Source organism: Vulpes lagopus, chromosome 3, assembly GCF_018345385.1.
Source record: "Vulpes lagopus strain Blue_001 chromosome 3, ASM1834538v1, whole genome shotgun sequence".
NCBI classification, from domain to species: Eukaryota; Metazoa; Chordata; class Mammalia; order Carnivora; family Canidae; genus Vulpes; species Vulpes lagopus.
The window spans coordinates 58822028-58837664 of NC_054826.1; the positions used below are offsets into that span (position 1 = coordinate 58822028).

General features: G+C 48.6%; 1 long non-coding RNA gene across 3 annotated transcripts in view; it reads left to right on the forward strand.

Moving 5' to 3' along the window:
- LOC121486768 overlaps positions 1-15637 on the forward strand; it is a 24120-nt gene continuing 8483 nt past the window's right edge. For all 3 annotated transcript variants that reach the window (XR_005986738.1, XR_005986739.1, XR_005986740.1), the window contains exons 1-3: positions 1-187; positions 998-1200; positions 3325-3438. This is a non-coding gene — a long non-coding RNA (uncharacterized LOC121486768). The remainder of the gene's footprint in view (positions 188-997; positions 1201-3324; positions 3439-15637) is intronic.

The following is a 15637-nucleotide window of genomic DNA, read 5'->3' on the forward strand; positions in this document are numbered from 1 at the left end:
GGCAGGGGTCCGCGTGTCGGGCCCGCCCCTTTGTCCGGCTTGGGGGCCGCGGGCGGCGCTCGACTGGGGGTGCCCCGCGCGGAGGCGCCGACCGCCCTGCCGACGACTCGGCGGGCCCCCAGCCCGGGAGAAGCCCGAGTTTGGAGGCCGAGGGGAGCCCACATCCCCGGGGGTCCGGGGGTGACCGGTAGGGGGGAGGGAGCGCAGGATTAGAAAAATGACCATATTGCAACTAGGCGGGGCGCGCCCGGCTGGCTCCCACGGCGGAGCGTGCGGCTCTTGATCTGGGGGGTCCTGAGTTCAAGCCCCTGTTGTGCAAAGAGCTTACTTTAAAAGAAAAAAAAAGAGAGAGAGAGAAAGAAAAGAAAAGACAGGGAGAAAATAGGCGCTCCTGCCTGGCCTGGGAGGCCGGGCGGGAGGGTGCTTCAAGAGAAGGGCAGTAAGTTAACATTTTGCATTTCTTTGCACACTGGGCAGCAAAGACCTGCTCCTTCTAGTGCTAAAAATACCCAGCTTTCTTTGGACTTCCTGCTGAGATTTGTTCCTAAGATCTGTCCTGGGGACATGGCTGAGAGCACTCTGGGGAGGAAGGAGGGAGACCCGAGGTATGGCTTGCACAGGGGTGGTCACCCCGCTGCCTGGTACTGAGATTAGAAAGGCTGACCTCAGCGGTCTCCTCCGGCCTCTGTGTGAGGAGGCGCGGGCACACTTCTGATTCTTCAACTCATTCAAGTGGAAGAGGGTGAGGTGGGCACCAGGAAGGTGGCAGCTATCGAAACTGGGCCACGTTCTGGTGCCAGCAGCCAACAGGTTGGTTTCTCCATAAGGAGAACATCTTGCAAGGAAGACTGTACTTATTAAGGAGAAGGCAGCCTGCTTGTGACATCCCAGGCAGCTCAGGGACCTGCATGGGGAACCAGTCCATTCAGTCACCCTTAGGCAGATAGTGAGTGCTTGACTGAGGGCCTTATCTGTCCCAGGGCCTTATCTGTCCCAGGCCCTATTTTGACACTGAGGATGCAACAGTAAACCGTGCAGCCGAAGCCTCTTGCTCCACAAAGCCACTTTCAATGGAGCTGGCAGCAAGGGTCTTTGAGAAGAAGATGCTGAAGTCAAGTGGATGAGGAGACGGCCTGGGGAAAAGCCAGGCGACACCTTCCAGGTTGACAGTAGCATGTGCCAAGGCCCTGAAAAAAAAAGGTAAGCTCTGGATGCGGGAAGGAGCTGATGGAAAACAGTGTGGCTTGAATAATAGCGGGCCTGTGAAGGAGAATCAGGATGAAGTGGGGAGGTGGGCAGGGCATGCAAGACTGTCTCGCATGGAGGCTTTATATTAAACCATTGAAGGGTTTTATGCAGACTAACATGTTCTGATTTACTGCTGTGTGAGGAAGACATTGCGGGGGTGGGGGGGGTGGCAGGCAGAAATAAAAGCAAGAGGACAATTAGGCTGTTGTGGCAGCCCAGGCCAGAGATAATGGTGGTTTGGACCAAATTGTGGCCACACTAAGATGAGTAGTTGAGAGAAACTATTTTGGACATGAACTCAACAGGACACATAGGGAGGACGGATGTCGGGAGGAGAGGGAGAAACCAAAGATAACTGCAATTTCTGGCTGGAGTAAGCAGGTAGACAGGGCCTCATTTGTTGGATGAGGTTACCTAGATGAAAGGCACTCTATAGCTCAGGGAGAAGCATCGAGAATTCTGCTTTAGCCGTGTTGACTTTGAGATTCCCGCCAGAGACTCAGTTCAGTTGTTGAGATGAGGAGCTCAGAAGAGAAGCCTGGGCTGGAGGTGGGCCTTTGGGAGGCATCATCTTAAAGACGGTAGAAGCTGTGGTATCTGAGGAAGTCACCTCAGGTGAGCCGGTAGTTGCAGAGGAAGGGAGGGCTCACGAGGAACCCAGAGGAGCCAGAGCAGGGAAGAAGACGGAAAGGCTGAGCAGGCAAGGGGAGAACCAGGAGACTGCTATGTCCCAGAGAGGGAGAAAGGAAAGAATTTCTAGAACAGAGTGGTCGGCTGAGTTAGATGCTACTTAGAACTCAGACAAGCTGAGACAGGGAGGGATCCATTGACTCTGGCAGCATGAAAGACATTGGCGAATGTGATAAGGACAGCGTGCCTGGAGTCCTGGGACAGAAGCCAGACCATGGTGGAGCTATCATGTTTGGACAGCTTGTGTAGCAGGGAACAAGAGAACCTGGGAGGGGTCTCGAAATGGACGTGGAATCACAGGAGACTTTGGCAGAGATTGCTAGGTGACCCTGATAGCCATTCTCCCCCTGGCCATGTGGCTCCCCCAGAATAAAAGCAAGTTGTCAGACTCCCATGCAGCTAGTTATGGTCCTACGACTTAGTTCCGGCCAACCAGCAGCAAGGCGGGGCAGCGTCAGGTGTATGTGTAGCTGGAGCTCAAGCAACCATATTAGACTTCGAAGTGGAAGGCATGTGTTAAGGATGTCGTCAGTGCTACAGGTTAGAAGACATCGGGGTCCTAATATGTAGGGAGTCACCATACTTGCTCTGGAAGACCTGCCTCTTGACTTTGTGAAAGAAAGAGATTTCTGTCTTGTTTAATCTTTTGTTTTCTGATACTTGTAGCCATATCTAGTTTTAACTTTTAGAATACAGAGGGGGTTCATTGAAATATGGAAGTTGCTAGAGCAAGTTTAGGGACTGATAGGAATGATCCAAGAGAAGGGCAGGTGTGAGGATTCTGAAGAAAGAGAGATGGGGCGTGGGCCCTAATGAGAGGACACCTCTGATAGAGGGGCAGACACCTTCACCATTCTCGAGGGGGGTAGTGGAGGCAGAAATGTTGGCAGTGAGGTTGGCCTTGGAAAGAGAGTCATTCACACCTGATGACAGCTGCTGAATTCTGGATGTGAAGGACGTTGTGAGCTTAGAGCAAGGAAGAGAGAGAGAGGGTGAAGCCACCAGTAAGCACCAGGAACTAGATGGTGGAGGTCCCGGCAGCCTCAGCAGCATGCAGACTAGCTGTGAAGAGGGTGGAGGAAATGCCCACAGAGCCACCATGGCCTCCACCCACCCCACCACCCAGCCTCACTTGACAGTTCCTTTATGCCCTGCCAAATGAGACCCACTAAGCCTTACCTGACCCGTTTTTATGGGTCACCACTTTGGGTGCCTTCAGAGCATCGGGGATACTCAAAACAGAGCAGGCCCATTTTATTTTCCTGTTTTAAAAAAATAAAAAGAATCCAGAGATGGACAGCCCCAATCCATAAAGGGGCCGACTGTATTATCACCAGTGACTTGGTTTCCAAGTCTGTAATTACCGAGAATATGGCTGAATTACAGTGCAGACTAGAAGCCTGAGCTGTGGATTATGGGAACAAAAACCAGTACAGGAAGGAAGAAAAAGAAGCTGACAGGCTCCAGGCTCTTCTCCTTTTCCTGGACCTGCAGTCGACTGTAAGTAAAATTTTATTTTATTTTATTTTATTTTATTTTATTTATTTTATTTATTTATTTTTGTAAGTAAAATTTTAAATGGCAGAGCTTGGTCTTTATTGTCCTCTGACTTCCTCCCCCCCCCCCCCCCCCCCCCCCTCTCTGTCCAGTTCCCATTTGGTGCTGCCCTCGGTGTACGGCCGGGTGGGCGGAAGGCACTTGAGGAGAAGTGGGGCTCGGTGTTCGAGAAGTCCCTGGGTGAGCGGGGCGAGGCCCGTCAGAGTTCTCCGCTGCAGGAGGAAGCTGGGCATCACCCCTTCCTTCCTGAAACCTTCCGTGCGCTTGACTTGTATGCACACCGGGCTCCCAGCCCTGCTACGGCCCCACAGGCCGCTCTTTCGGCCTCCAGGGCCCTGTCCTCGCTGTCGTCCTGCTTCCCCGAGTCCCTGTGCCTCAGAATTCTCCCTTGGTCTTTATCCCGTCACATCTCCCAGTCCCAGGCTCAGTCCCTCTGCCCCAAGGGTCTTAACTAGAGTTCAGGTGCTCCCTTTTCCCTACGTCCATCCTCTCCTTTCAACCCCGCGTGGGAACCTGCTTTTTCAAAATTACATTCCGCAGCCTCCCTTGGATCTAAGACGTGCCACGCGGCCCAACCTGGCCCAGGAGACCCCAGCAGGTGTAGGGGGGGATCCAGTTCAGGAAAGTTTCACTTCCCTCACACATGTGCCGCTGCTCTCTGCTTTTTGCCCTTCTGCCCGTGTCGAGTGCACGTGGGAAAGAGCTAGAGCAGCCCTCCCGGGACCACCAGCCGCTGTGAGGAGGGCTGCTTCCTCAGTAAGGAGAGCCCGAGCAGACCTACAGAGCCGACCGGGGCCTGAATGGAAGCCTGTGGCGGAGATGACCTCCCAGTGCCCTTCCAGCCCTGCCCCTCCGTGAGTCACCATACCGGAATCACTTCAAATGAGAGAAGATGGCTTTGCCAAGATGTGGCCAGATGAGACATGAGAGGGAGGGAGCATGTCAGAGAGGCTAAGACAAGGCCCCGTGAGCCTGCCTGCCCTGCCCCCCAGCTCTGTCCCTCACAGCTGGGATGTAAGGGACAGACACAGAAGTGAAAGTCACCTGGAAGTGCAAAAAGTGCTCCTTCGGGAATAATCTCATGTGAACTGACCTTCACAAAGCTATGCATTTATGAAACAAATGTGGTAAGTGGTCTCAGGGTGTCACACAGCCCATAAGTGGTAGAACCAGAACCATCAGCTTTATGTCCAATCTTCCCCCCACCCAACACTGTGCCCCTGGGGAATCATTAACAGGGATTTGGAGGGCTGCTGCGTCCCAGGGACCTCTCTGCTCAGGCCCTGTCAGAAGGAATCCTGGGACTCTCTTCCCAGAAAGGGGAGAGAGAAGCACCCACACACGCCTGAAGCAGAGCAGAGCATTGGTGGATGCTGCAGGCATCCTGGGCGCCTCCGGGCCCCTCACAGCTTTTTGCTTGCTGGTCCCCTGGGAGAGCCCCGCTGCCCCCCTTCTGCTGGGCAGTTCCTGTCATGTGCGCACACTGCCATCTAGGGGCAGTTGGCTGACCTGGGTTGATCAGGTCCCTGCCTGGTGCATGTGTTGGGGGAAGGGAGGAGGGCTTCTCAGTCCTTGTCTGACGCTGTGGAGCTCGCCTTCCAGGGGCTTCTGTTCTCTTGGCACTCCTATTTAGCCACCCAGGAAGGCCCACGTATTGCACACCAACTCCTTGGAGCCTCCTGATCTCCCCTCCCCGTAGGTGTTGCTTCCCTTCCCAGGCTCTGCGCTAAGCCTTCCCCCTGCCCTCTCGCCTCCACAGGCCTGTGAGGTCTCAGCCCCTCCTGTGTCTTTAGGCCTCTTCTGTGCACTGGCCTCGCTCCACATTTACTGCCAGTCCTGCTCCCTCTCCTGGGCCACCATCCCAGTCTAGAATGGAAATCGGATGCCGTCAGCCGCCTCCTCTAAACCCGTAGAAGTTGTTTTCACTGAATGTTCTACAGAGACTGACCAGGTGCGGTCACTGCAACCACCTCTCTGACCACAGGCCACCCTCCCACATTGACCCGGCCTGGCGCCTGGGTGTAGTGGCGGCTGCACGCACGGCCCTTCGGGACCAGGTGTGGGAATAGGGTCTCTCAGTAGGGAACTGCCCCCCTGGCAGAAGGAAGCTGCTTCACCCAGGGCTGGGGGGTCCAGTGCTCACCAAAGCCCCCTTCCGTCATTTCTGGACAACTGATGAGTGGCCCCAGCCCCTGCCGCCCCCTGGAGCAGTTAAGGCCTTCCTTGGAACGGCCTCCTAGTTCATCCCCCACCCCCCCGACACACACTTCCCCTCACTTCCTGCACACAAGTCTCTGGATCTGCTTCTGTTTCCTGTGTGCCTGGCCTCCTCATGTGCCATCACCTCAGCTCTGAACCTCTTCTGTCCCTTCCCTTTGACGGTGTGAAGACCTGCAGGGAAGTAGAAGCCACTCAGGCTGGTCCCTTAGCCAGGTTCTTCAGAATAGGCCTGGAGGTGCAGCCACATCCCCGGCTCCCACAGCATCCCTCCTACCCTGACACTGGTGTGTCTCGCTTTGTTGCTGCTGTTCCAGCTGCCACTGGCCAGCTGGTCACCGGCCTCCCCGGGGCTCCTGCCTGGCATCTGCCCACTGCCTCCACGGTGAGTCTTTGGCTTTCTCCCTCTTCCTCTGAGTGGCACCTGCCGGTGCCCCAAGTGAGTTACTGGTTCCTTTGCTCAGCTGTCACCACCCACATCCTTTCTTAAGGAGAACTTTTGTGCCAGTCTCTTAGGTGCCTGGCCAGCCCACGAGGTCCTACTCGGAGTCCGGGACCCACCCCAGGTCCTCGGATCCACTGTGCCCGGGGTGGATGGTTGGTGGCAAGAGACCCGGGGAGGGGCCTCCCAGAGGAGGTGCAGCATGCCAGCTCTCACAGGTCCCCAGGAGAGGGTGGCGACACGTGGCATACGGGCACATGTCTATCCTGTCCCCTCTTAGGGCTGCTCAGACAGATAATAAGAAACAAATTTACACCCGTGCAGTAGCATTTTGTAACCAGTCTTAGTATGAGTGTGCAGATCCGGTGTGGTGATGCCTGTGTTCTCCTCGATTTTGGAAGGTGGCTGAAATATTTATGAGACTCTGAATCATTAGAATTAGGAAGAGCGTAATTGATTACATGTAATGTTTAAGTGTTCGGGGAAATCTACTTTGTTAAAGTCATAAAAATTCAATTTATTAGTTGTAGAAATAATACAGGCATCCCTTGCCTTGTGCTTTGCTTTCAGAGGCTTTGCAGATACTGCATTCATCACAAACTGAAGGTTTGTGGCCACCCTGTATCCAACAAGTCTGTAGGTACCGTTTTTTCTGACAGCACTTGTGCACTTGTTACATTCAGTCATTCTCATAATATTTCAAAGTTTTTCATTATTACTGTATTTGTTCTTCTGATCTGCGATTAGTGATCTTTGCTGTTACTATTGGCATTGTTCTGGGTGCCTTGAAACGACGCCCATGTAAGACAGACCCTCGGGACACCTGGGGGGCTCGGTGGTTGAGCGTCTGCCTCTGGCTCAGGGTGTGATCCCGGGGTCCTGGGATTGAGTCCTGCATCAGGCTCCCTACAGGGACTCCTCTATCTGTGTCTCTGCCTCTATCTCTGGGTCTCTCATGAATAAATAATAAAGAAAATCTTAAAAAAAAAAAAAAAGAAACTTGCATTTGTTCCATGTGAACACATTGACTAATTAAACATTTTCAACAAAGTACTGAAAAATTTCAAACAAAGTACTGAAAAAGCACACACTAGGCTGTGTGCTTAGTAAACCTCAGCAGCTGGTTCACTGGCTGGAAGTTTTTGTACACCAACCCCCCCTCCACCCCCCACCCAGGGCTCCAGGTGTGGTGTGAAACTCAGGTCACATCAAGCTGCACAAAATTCCTAATGGTCTGAGGAGCTAGGGGAGCCCCACTGGCCTGCTTGGGCAGAGGCCTTAGGGGAAATGCAAATTCAGAGAAGCCTGTGGGAGAGCTGCCCCCCTGGAACCAGCAGACATAGGGGAACCGAGCCTTCCATGTACCGGACATGGTGCTGGGCTTGCCTGGGGGAGGGAAGGCGGGTTCTGCCGCCCAGGCCCTCGGCTCGGCAGGTGCAGGCGGGAGGAGGAGACCCGCACCCTCGGGCCTGGAGACACAGCCAGCTCCTGGCCTGGGTGCTGCTGCTGGCCCTTTGAAGCAAGGAGCTCCTGAACCTTCCCTTGGCTGCCTTTATCCGGCTCTCATCTTCCCCTCAGGCTTCATGACTCAAGAGAACCGTGGGGCAGACCTCAGGCCTGCGCGCAGTGAGGGTTGGGGGCACCAACAGCAGCGAACCCCTCAACCCAGGGCAGGGCCAGCTCCTCCCACGGGTCCCAGCTGGGCCAGGTGGCCCAGCACAGGACGGACACCCTCCTGTCCCCCGCACGGACAGTGCAGGTCCCACGCCCTTGCCTGGCTCCCAGCCCCCCGTGGGGCTCCCCACTGCTGTTCTTTACTGCCTGGGGGGCTCTGCGCACAGAGAGGAGCACGGAGCTCGACACCTCGTGTGATGTGCAAGGGAGGGAAAGTGAAACCGCCTTGCTCTGCATATTCACGGGCAGGCACACCTCGGAGATGCTGTGGTTCCATTCCAGGCTGCACAGTAAAGCAAGTGAAACAAAGTTTCTGGCTTCCTGGTGCATATAAATGTCACGTCTCCACCACAGTCTCTCACTTGCATCTACAAAGGATGCAATGGCCTATGTCTGAAAAGAAACTCAGTGGACATGCCTTCATCAGAAACTGCTTTATTCTGCTTCTCCCTCTGCCTGTGACTCTGCCTCTCTCTCTCTCTCTCTCTCTCTCATGAATAAATAAAATCTTTAAAAAAAAAAAAAAAGAAGAAAGAAAGAAGAGAGAAAGAGAGAAAGAAAGAAAAGAAAGAAAGAAAGAAAGAAAGAAAGAAAAGAAAAGAAAAAAGAAAAGAAAAAAAAGAAGAAACTGCTTTATTGCCCAAGGACACTAACCATCTTTTTGCTGGTGGAGGGCCTGGCCTCCGTGTTGATGCTGAGACTTATGGAGGGTGGGGGGCGCCCGGGGCAATTTCTTAACATAATTCAACAATGAAGTTTGTTAACCTCCATGGACTCTCCCTTGCACTTGAACACTTGGAGGCCACTGTAGGGTTATTAATTGGCCTGCTTTCAATATTGTCGTGTCTCGGGGACTAGAGAGCCCCGAGGAGAGGGAGAGAGATGGGGCAACGGCCGGTGGAAGCAGCAGTTAGGACGCACACAACTATTTATCAAGTGAGTGCTCTTTTTTTTTTTAAGATTTTATTTATTCATGAGAGACACAGAGAGAGGCAGAGACCCAGGCAGAGGGAGAAGCAGGCTCCATGCAGGGAGCCTGACATGGGACTCGATTCCAGGACCCCAGGATCACACCCCGGGCCCAAGGCAGATGCTCGACCGCTAAGCCACCCGGGCGTCCCCTGTCTATTTCTTCTTATGTGAGTTTTGGCAGATTATGTCTTATGTGGAAATTGTTCATTTTATGTAGGTTACCACATTTGTGAGTCTAGTTATTCACAGTATTCCTTTATTATCCTCTTCATGTCCGAGGGGACTGTATTGATGTCCGTTCTTTCATTTCTGATGATAGTAATTTGTGTTCTCTTTTCTTCTTAGTCTGGCTACAGGTTTGCTAATTTTAGGGATCTTTTCAAAGAATTAACTTGCTGGCTTAGTTGGTTTTTCTCTATTCATTTTCTGTTTTCCATTGCCTGGATTTCTACTCTACTTTTTGTTTCTTTTCTTCTGCTTACTCTGGATTTACTTTGCTTTTCTTTTTTACTTTCCTAAGGCAGAAGCTTAGATTAATTGATTTTAGATCTTTTTTCTTTTCTAACATATGCATTCCATGCTATAAATTTCCTCTAATCACTCCCCTCACTGCATCTCACAAATTTTGATAAGTTGCATTTTCACTTTCACTAACTAAAAATATTTTCGTACTTCTCTCTAGACTTCTTCGTTGGCCCATATGTTATTGAGAAGTGTGTTGTTTAATATCCAAGTATTGTGGGGTTTCCAGCTATCTTTGTGTTATTGATTTCTAGTTTAATTCCACTGTGATCTGAGAGGAGACATTGTAGAATTTCAATTCTTTTAAATTTGTGTAGTTGTGTTTTATGCCTCAGACTGTGGTCGGTCTTGGTGAGTGCTCCATGTGAGCTGGGGGGAGAATATGTATTTGCTGCTGTTGGATGAAGCAGTCTATAGATGCTCATATGTCCAGTAGATTGATGATTATTGTTGAGTTCAATTATATCCTTACTGGTTTCGGCCTGCTGGTTCTATTTCTGATGCACAGGTGTTGAAGTCCCCAGCTGGAATAGTGGATTCATCCATTCCTCCTGTGGTTCTATCAATGTTTGCCCCATGTATTTTGATGCTCTCTCATTAGACACATACACACTAGGATTATTTTGTCTTCTTGGAGAAGAATTCCTATATCATAGGTAATACCCATCTTTATCCCTGATACCTTTGCTTGCTCTGAAGTCTGCTCTGTCTGAAATTAATACAACTGTTTTTGTTTTCTTTGGATTCTGTTAGCATGGTGTATCTTTCTCCATCTCTTTACTTTTAATGTATATGTGTCTTTACATTTAAAGTGGGTCTCTTGTAGATATCATATGGTTGGGCCAGGTCTTTTGATCCACTGTGATGATCTCTTTCCTTGGTATATTTTGACCATTGCATTTAAAGTGGTTACTGAGGGGATCCCTGGGTGGCGCAGTGGTTTAGCACCTGCCTTTGGCCCAGGGCGCGATCCTGGAGACCCGGGATCAAATCCCACGTCGGGCTCCCGGTGCATGGAGCCTGCTTCTCCCTCTGCCTGTGTCTCTGCCTCTCTCTCTCTCTCTCTGTGACTATCATAAATAAATAAATAAAAAATTTAAAAAAAAATAAAATAAAATAAAGTGGTTACTGATAGAGGCACCTGGGTGGCTCATTCGGTTGGGCATCCAACTCTTGGATTTGGCTCAGATCATGATCTCGGGGGTGGGATCAAGCCCCACATTGGGCTCCATACTCAACGTAGGGTCTGCTTGAGATTCTCTCTCTCTTCCTCCCCCTCTGTCCCTTCCCATTTCCACTCGTGCACTCTCTCTCTCTCTCTCTCTCGCTCTCTCGCAAATAATAATTGAAATCTTAAAAAAAATAAAGTGGTTATTGATAGAGTTAGATTAATATCTATCATATTTGGGGCAGCCCAGGTGGCTCAGTGGTTTAGCGCTGCCTTCAGCCCAGGGTGTGATCCTGGAGACCCAGGATCGAGTCCTACGTCAGGCTCCCTGCATGGAGCCTGCTTCTCCCTCTGCCTGTGTCTCTGCCTCTCTCTCTCTCTCTCTGTGTCTCTCATGAATAAATAAATAAAATCTTTAAAAAATATATCTATCATATATTTTGCCTTTTTTGTTATTGTTCCTATTTTTGTCCTCTACTTTTTTTGTCTTTTGTGGTTTTAACTGATTATTTTTTTATCCCATTTTCTCTTTGTTAGCCTATCAGTTATTCTTCCTTTTACTTTTCTCAGTGATTGCTCTAGAGTTTGAAGTATACATTTGCAACTAATCCAAGTCCAGTTTCAAATAATTCCACACTACTTCATGAGCACTGTGAGTACCTTCTAATAACAAAATAATCCTAATTCCTCCTTTCCACCAACTGCATCATTGCCATCCTTGATTTTACTTATACATAAGCATAAATATAAGTATATATAATTGAATGTACTGCTATTATTTTGAACAAACCTATCTGTTAGATCAATTAAGAATAAGAAAAGTGTTTTTATTTTACCTTCCCTTATTCCTTTAATGCTCTTTCTTTATGTAGATCTGAGTTTCTGATCTATATCGTTTTCCTTCTCTCTAAAACAGATATACTTGTAAAAAGTCCCTCAATTTATGTTTGTCTTAGAAAGTAATTCTCCTTCATTCTCAGAGGATAATTTCACAGGATACAGAATTTTAGGTTATGGTAATTTTCCCCCAACACTTGAAAAATTACACTCCACTCTTGCTTGCATGGTTTCTGAAGTCTGGTGTAATTCTTATCTTCGTTCTTTGATAGGTAGGTTATTTTTTCCTCTGATTTCTCAAGATTTTTTTCTTTACTTTTGATGTTCTGTAATTTTAATAGGATATACATAGGTGTACGGCTTTTGTTGTTAATGTTTGTGTGTTTTTTGTTTTTTATTTTTGTTTGCCATTTATGCTGCTTGGTTGGTGTTCCTTGGGTTTCCTGCTTCTGTGGTTTGGTGTCTAACATTAATTTGGGGGAAATTCTCAATCATCATAGTTTCAAATATTTACCTTGTTTCTGTCTTCTCCTCTTTGTATATATTCCCATCATGCCTGTGTTATACCTTAGTTTTAGTTGTCCCAAAGTTCTTGGATGTTCTTTTCTATTACTTTCAGTCTCTTTTCTTTGCTTTTGAGTTTCGGAAGTTTCTCTTGAGATATCCTCAGGCTCAGAGTTTCTTTCCTCAGCTGTGTTCAGTCTGGAAGCAAGCTCATCAGAATCATTCTTCATTTCTATTACAGTGTTTTTTATCTCTAGTTTTTCTTTTTTATACTTTCATAAATTTCTCTGCTTACATTGTCTGTTCTTGCATGCTATCCTCCTTTTTCCTTTTAAGATTTTATTTATTCATTTGATGGAGAGAGAGCACAAGCAGGGGGAGTAGCAGGCAGAGGGAGAGGGAGAAGCAGACTCCCCGCTGAGGAGGGAGCCCAACATGGGGCTTGAACCCAGGATCCTGGGATCATGACCTGAGCCAAAGACAGACGCTTAACTGATGGAGCTGCCCAGGCGCCCTGCATGCTGTCTACTTTATTAGACACAGCATATTTATCATAATTGTTTTAAATTCCCAATCTGATTATTCCAACATCCCTACCATATCTGAGTCTGATCCTGATGCTCATTTTGTCTCTGTAAACTTGGACTTTTGCCAATTAGTATACCTTGTCATTGATCGACATGATGATGGCTGGACATGATGTGCTGGGTAAAAGGAATTGCTGTAGGTCCTTTAGTAATATGGCAGGAGAATTGAGTAACGGGTGTGTTGGCAGGAGACTGTCCTATAGTCCCCTGATTAAGTGTGAGTCTTTTATTGAGCCTGTGCTTCTGTGGACTGTGAACTTCATAAGTGCTCCTCAGTGCACCCCAATTCTCACCAGCCCCCGTAAGTGGCACGAGATGGCCACAGTGGGTCACAGTTCAGCATCTCCCTTCTCCCACACAGCGCTAGAGCCCGCTGGCGTTAGCTGTGGTAATCCCTCCTTTTGGCAGGGGGTATGTTCCAAGACCCCCAGCGGATGTCTGAAACCACGGATATTACTGAACTCTATATAAGCTATGTTTTTCCCTGTACATACATACATATGATAAAGTTCAATTTATAAATTAGGCACAGTAAGAGATTAACAATAATAACTAATAATAGGACAATGGTTATAATGCCATACTGGACGAAAAGTTATATGAATATGGTCTCATTCTTTCAAAGTATCTTAGTGCACTGTACTCACCCTTCTTGTGATGATGTGAGGTGATAAAATTCCTATGCAATGAGAGGAAGTAAGGTCATGATGTTAGCATGTGATGTAGCGTTAGGTTACTGTTGACCGTCTGATGATAGGTCAGAAGGAGGATCATCCGCTTGCAAATTGTGGTTGACTGTGGGTGAATGAAACTTCAGCAAACAAAACCACAGATAAGGAGGACTACTCTATCTCTCTTCCCCTGGGTCAGTTAGGCTCTGACAAAACTGCATCAGGTTATGCTCCTGTTAAATTTTTTTTTTCCTAATACTTTGTGGGTCTTTTGACTTTGCTTATAGTTGTCGTGCCATCCAAGTTCTATTATTTATTGAGTGCCAGGCTCTGTCCTGGCTGCAGAGGAAACCTGAGTGATCAAAACCAGCATTTCCCTGCTTTCCTGGAGTTTCCAGTCCATCAATCCAGTGGAAGATGGAACAGCACCAAGATCGAGACTATAGGTTTGGTCCTGATGAGGGAATTGTAGGGCCTGTGGCTATGAAGTCTAAAATAGTCCCTATGTGGTACAGATGGAGAAGCAGGCCCAGAGGAAGAAACCAGACCAAGGTTTCCTGGCAAATTGGTGGTCTAGTTCTGGAGACTTAGAGCTCTCTTCTATCAAAAAGCTGTTCCTGGGATCCCTGGGTGGCTCAGCGGTTTAGCACCTGCCTTTGGCCCAGGGCGCGATCCTGGAGTCCCGGGATTGAGTCCATGTTGGGTTCCTGGCATGGAGCCTGCTTCTCCCTCCTCCTGTGTCTCTGCCTCTCTCTCTATGTCTATCATCAATCAATCAATCAATCTTAAAAAAAAAAAAAAAAAGCTGTTCCTGACCAGCGCTGGGTCTTGTAATATCATCACCCCAGAATTCTATTTTTGTTCTAAAAAAGTGAGGGGTAGGATCAAGACTTTAACTGATTTCATCTGTGTTCAGGAATATTTAGAGTAGGAAGCAGACCGCCACATCCTGCTGGATGAACAGTGCAGATACAGGCCTCACCTGCTGAGGGGGAAGCTCTGCAGGCAGCTGCCCTATAGACCAAGCCCGCAGGCATTTCCAGGGGCTTGGCTTCTCCCACACCATTTCTAATTGTGGCCAGACCAACCCTGAAGGAGCACTTCTGTAAGAGACACTTTGCTCCTGAAATCTTTGGTTACTCTGAAGTGACAAGGGCAGGTTAGAGGCTTACCGCTATCCCCACCCCCACCCCCACTTTTATTTATTTATTTATTTTGATCATCCCCACTTTTAAAATGAACTGATTTCTTATCAATATCCAAAACATTTTTTTTTAATTTTTATTTATTTATGATAGTCACAGAGAGAGAGAGAGAGAGGCAGAGATATAGGCAGAGGGAGAAGCAGGCTCCATGCACCGGGAGCCTGACGTGGGATTCGATCCCGGGTCTCCAGGATCACGCCCTGGGCCAAAGGCAGGCGCCAAACCACTGCGCCACCCAGGGATCCCCCAAAACATTTTTTTAAGGATGATTATGAACTTATGGTTTTAAACACATATGACATGCTTTAATCCATCACAATTATGATACCCAAACTACCCCATCTTTAGCAAGGAAGGATCTCCTCCCAGGTTGGATCCTGAGTCCTTTCTTTCCACAAGCCTTCAGTGGTCTTGAAGAGCTTGATTCACATTTGGTACAAGATGTTCCAGGCTTCTCTTGCACACTTTCTGCCCCAAGCCCACGATCAGCCATTTGCCTAAGGAGTCCATTGGATATCAGAAGGCTCCAGGCTGAGCTTGGCTGCCCCAAGGCAAAGTTTCTTCACATTTCCTGGCTGAACAACATGGAAACCAGGGCATGGGTGTCTCTTGCCTAACTCTAACACAGATACTCTGTCCAGGGGTGCCTGGCTGGCTCAGTTGGAGGACATGCGAATCTTGGTCTCCAGATCATGAGTTTGAGCCCCACATTGAGTGTAGAGATTTCACAGATTTCACAGTCATTTCTCAATTTAAGGCATTGGTTTTCCACCTTGCCTGCATAGTGGAATCCCCAGAGAGCTAAAAAAAAAAAAAAAGGATGCCTGGGTCCATCCCCAGACATTCTGGGATCTGTCTTGAGCAATAGGATTTTTTAGAGTATAAAGCAACCAGATGGTGCTCAACCCTGGCTGCACACCGTTTATCATTCCGTATGTGTTTTTACACTTCACTATGTATGTATGGAGCTCTAAACAGTACTATTGTACGTCTGAAAAATTTATGAAAATTGCATCCTATTGAGTGTACCATTTGGAAGCTTGTTCTTCACCCTGACACTGTTTATATGCAGCCCGAGTTGATACTTAACACCTCTGGTTTGATCGCTGTAAGTGCTGGAGCACATTAAAGCCTTTCCTCCAACTCATCATCTTTTGTCCCCTTGTCTACAAAATTTATGTGCAGTTTAGTTGCTCAGGCCCCAAATCTTAGAGTCATCCTTGACTTTCTCTTTCATCCCACCTCCAGTTGTTCATGAAATCCTCTTAGCTCCGCCTCTAAAGATAGCTGGCATCTGGCAGTTCCCCGCCCTTCTACTGCTACCCTGGTCCACCCATCTCGCC